Here is a 5,029-nt window from a genome sequence, read left to right as displayed (position 1 = left end):
TATATATATATATATATATATATATATATATAGACAAATGTATGTGTGTGAATATATGTATGTGTGTGAATGTATGTGTGTATATAAAGTATGTATGTGAATATACAGACAAGTGTATGTATATATATGCGTGTCAACCTATATGGAGAATAATGTGTGTATACTTGGTTCTATGTGTGCGTGTATGTGTTTACAGTAAAAGTATGCATATGTGTGTAGAGTGTAAAAGAATGTATTTATATATATATATATAGTGTGTGTGTATGTAGACAGAAAGATAGATACACAAACATAAGGGTGTTTACCGTTCTATTTTCTGAGACTGAAGTATGTATACTTAGTATAAATATATGTATTTAGTTCTCAATCCTATGTGTTTATGTGTATGTGTTTGTGTGTGTGTGTGTGTGTGTGTGTGTGTGTGTGTGTGAAAAGCTCGGGCTGCCTATGTGAAAATGATGTGTGTGTACATGTATTTTTAGCCTTGTGTGGGTGTATAAACCACTAATAGTATATGTATGTGTGCATAGTGACTACGTCCTCTTTCAGTTTACAGTGTATACATACATGTGTGTGTGTGTGTGTTATTTTTGTTTAGAAGTTAAGAGATGGCGGTGCTCCAGCGTGGCCACAGCTCTTCGGTTGAAACTTGTAAAAGAATAAATCAGAGAAAACTGTTTAATACTATATTAACATGCATGTGTGTTGATGATGATATATATATATATATATATTTATATATATATAGAGAGAGAGAGACAGACAGAAAGGTGTATATAAGGTTGATATTCTCGTGTTTATAAACTGTTTAATGCTCGTATTGTGCGTTTACGTATATGTTTGTGTATATATATATATATATATATATATATATACACACACACATATATATACGTGTGTGTGTAGAAACCTGTATTTAATACTATCGTTTGTCTCGCTATGTTAACGGACAGTCACTCACGTGTATATATACATACATACATGCATGCACACACACACACACATATAGATATAGATATATAAAACTGTGTTAATGATTCTGTGTCTGTGTGTATATATGTACGATGTCTATATATCGAAGTATTGTTCTATACCAATATTATTATATACATTCCCTACCAAAAAAGTAACAAACAACCATAATTATTATTTTCCATAATTAACAATAATATCTTTCATATAAAACAATATTTCCGCCCCTGTCTCTATCTTTCTTTTTACATGGTCTCCTCGTGTCCCTACAGCACGTGTGTAGATTTATTGCTGTATACACCCGGTTTAACACTTAGCACTTGATCCGTAGCTACCTTTTATTGGGGTACACTGCATTGAAGCCTTCTCCCTTGCTCTGAACACAACTTCATCCCTCTCTCTCTCTATCTCCCACAGCCACTTAACAACCATTAGTATATGCGTGCAAATATACACACATATATACATACATACAAACATACATTTATATATATATATATATATATATATATATATATGTATCTTGTAGCTGTCGTTTCCGTCATCACACATGCTGGGGTATCACCATGAAGAGTTTAGTCGAACAAATCCACACCTCGGTACTTCGCTTTTTAAGTGTCGTACTTATTTGCATCGGCTTCCTTTGTCGAACAGCTAGATTAGGAGGGACGTAAAAAAACCAACAGCTGTTATCAAACAGGGGTAGGGGGGCAAACACATTCACGCACATGTTTCTCTCGCAGTTTCCCCCTTCTACTAAAACCGATCACAGGGCATTGCGATCGGACCAGGGCTATAATAGAAGACACTTGCACAAGGTGCTGTGCAGTGAGATTGAACCCGAAACCACGTGGCTGCAAATGAGCTTTTATATATAAACACACACATATATGCATGTGTGTGTGTGTGTGTGTGTGTGTATAAGAGTGGTACGTTTAATTGCTCCATTTTTATACATATTTCGTTAATGAAATAAATTAGCCATTTTGTATGAGGAGTTTCCCTTATTAAACAGACATTCCAACTCCGCCCTCCCCCTCTTCTATTCAATTCTTCTTTATTGATTGTGACTAAACACATTGTTACAGCATCACGTACTTCACAGCACATCGTCTACGTACCTGTAGTGTGTGTGTGTATGTATATATAATATATATATGCATGTGCGTGTAATATATGTGTAAGAAATCGATCTCTTGTATATGTATATGATAAATACAAATACAAGAAATTGAAAGGAGCCCGTCGGGTACATTTGTGTGTGAGTTTGTATCTTGACAGCCGGTGTTAGTGTGTTTACGTCCCCGTAATTTAGCGTCTCGACAAATGAGACAGATAGAATAAGTAGCAGATTGGAAAGAAAAGGTACTGGGGTCGAATTATTCGACTGGTAATTCTTGGAGCAGTTGCCCCAGCATAGTCGCAATGTAATGGCTGAAACAAACAGATAATGCGTGTGTGTGTGTCTGCATGTATATGTACACATACACACACCCATATATATATACGCATGTGCTTGAGTGTGTGTGTACGAGATATTGTTGCTATGTGCCTACACACACACATACACGTGCGTGCATACATACACACCGACATATAAGTCAGCCTTGATAGAACACAGACCTAGATATATTAAATATATGAAACAGTAATATCATGTACCCGAGGCAGAGCAGACAGCACGCAGCCGCCATCGCCACTACACGGGTTTATTTTATGTGGTGCCTGTTCGGAGTTTGTTCGCCGAGTTCATTGCCCTCGATGTAGATTACTTGGTCATTCTGAGATTACGTTAAGTTTGGAGGACAAGTGCGAATAGGCAGAGGAGTTAGATAGACTTGTGAATAGTACCTTGTGGTATTTGGAGCGTCCTATGTGCTCGCAGCTGAAGTCTGGCCGAGGTTAACTTTGCCTGTCTGCTTTTGGAGGGGTCTTTAAAGTACCAGTGTACTTCTATAAATCGATTCATCTCTCTCCCTCTCCCTCTCTCCTTCCGTCTCTCACTCTCTCTCTCTCCCTCCCTCTCTCACTCTCTCTCTCCCTCCCTATCCCTCTCTCGCTATGTATTATATATGTGTGTGTGTGTGTGTACATATACATTATATATATATCTATATATATACATATATACATATATCTCGTCAGTGTATCATATATCCGAAAAAGAAGCACATTCTAAAACATGCATATACATAAGTATATTTATTTATTTATTTTATTTTATTTAACGTCCGTTTTTCGTGCTAGCATGGGTAGGACAGTTTGACAGGAATTAGCAAGTGAGAAGATTGTGCTAAGCCCTGCTCTCTGTTTTAACTTTGTTCCTATAACTGGTTGCCCTTCATCATCATCATCATTTAACGTCCCTTGTCCACGCTGGCATGGGTTGAACGGTTTGACTGGACTGGTACGCTGGAAGACTGCACCAGACTCCAGTCTGATTTGGCATAGTTCTCCACAGCTGGATGCCCTTCCTAATGCCAACCCCTCCAAGAATGCAATGGGTGCTTTTACGTGCCACCGGTACAGGTGCCATTTCCGTCACACCCAGGGCGCGTTTACGTACCACTGGCACAGGTGCCAATTTGCATGATACCAGTATCTGTCATGACTGTGATTTTGCTTGGCTTGATGGGTCTTCTCAAGCATGACATAATGCCAAAGGTCTTGGCCATTGCCTCTGTGAGGCCCAACACTCGAAAGGAACTCAGCCACTTTTCCTCCATGAGGCCCAACGTTCAAAAGATGTTCTTTATATGCCACCAGCATATTGTAATGGCAATCACTTTACAGAGTGTACTGGATGCGTTTTGAGTGGCAGCAGCATAGTATAGAGGGACGAAAAAGTGTCTTGCGTTCGAAGAGAAACATGGCTATTTCAAATGGAGAGAGAGAAAAGAAAAAGATAGTGATGATGAGACAGGGAAACAAGGACCCTACACCCAAGCTACAGGGTAGAATATATCTAGTGAAGTGGACTGGGAATGGAGGATGGTGGGTGGGTTTGCAAGATTTGAAAAGCATAGTGAGGGGCAGGGTGGTAAGAAGTTTGCTTCCCAATTCTTGGACTGACCAAAGCCTTGTGAGGGGATTTGGTTGACGGAAACTGAAAGAAGTGTGTCGTATATATGTGTGTGTGTGTGTGCGTACGTGTGTACTGTAGGCAATTCACACATGCACAGTGTGGTGAGATGTGATTCCAAATTCAAAATCTCAGCATTTACTAAAGCCTTGTGAGTGAATTTAGTAGACAGAAACTGAAAGCAGCTTGTTGCACGTGTTTTTGTCTTGACAACCTACCATGGATACATGTTATACAAAAATATTACCTTGCTTGGTAACAGGGGAAGGTTGGTGACTGGTAGAGCATCCAGCTCAACAAAATTCTATTTACATTATTTACATTTGACAGATATTTGTCCTCATCTTGTTTGTTGTTAACACAACATTTCAACTGATGTACTCTCCAGCCTTCATCAGGTGTCCTGGCGGAATTTCAAACCTGGGTTCTCATTCCTAAGATATTTTTCTCATGGTATTATTATTATTATTATTCAGGGCAATGCCTGGAATCAAACTTGGAATCTTAGGGTTTGTAGCCTGCACTCTTAACCACTACGCCATATGCTTGTGAGTAATTATGGAGTGAATTTTAGGGCTTATAACTCTAATATTTTCCTATCCTTCCTTAATGCCGGTTCCCATAAGCTACTCATATCTGCACTAGGCCTGCTTAGGTTAAGTAAGTCCCAGCATATGTGCTGCCTCTTTTAGTTTTTAACCCATACAGGCATGAAAGAGGCAATGTTAAAACAATGATGATGATGATAATGATGTATATTTATACTATGCAGGGTCATAGATCTGTTTCAGCTGATTTGACAAGGTAGAATCAAAAGGTTCCTGGATTAATGATGTTTAATAAAAAAAATAACCCATCTACCTAAGTTTTAACAGTATCTGCTTCAAAACAGTCACCTTGCACAGCGATACACCGGTCCCAGCATTCCTGCCTCTTTTGGAATCCAATCTGGAAGTTATTTGTTGTAAGCGAGTC

General features: G+C 38.7%; 1 protein-coding gene across 1 annotated transcript in view; it reads right to left on the bottom strand.

Moving 5' to 3' along the window:
* Positions 1-2,927, bottom strand: part of LOC106874306 (DNA repair and recombination protein RAD54B) — a 53,133-nt gene extending 50,206 nt beyond the window's left edge. Inside the window, exon 1 of the mRNA XM_052973480.1 lies at positions 2,824-2,927. The gene's annotated coding sequence lies outside the window, so the exon portion shown is untranslated. The remainder of the gene's footprint in view (positions 1-2,823) is intronic.
* Positions 2,928-5,029: the final 2,102 nt, after the last annotated feature.

Source organism: Octopus bimaculoides, chromosome 1 (assembly GCF_001194135.2).
Source record: "Octopus bimaculoides isolate UCB-OBI-ISO-001 chromosome 1, ASM119413v2, whole genome shotgun sequence".
Taxonomy (NCBI): domain Eukaryota; kingdom Metazoa; phylum Mollusca; class Cephalopoda; order Octopoda; family Octopodidae; genus Octopus; species Octopus bimaculoides.
The sequence above is the reverse complement of the archived record's forward strand: the minus strand, read 5'-3'. Positions and strand labels throughout refer to the sequence as shown.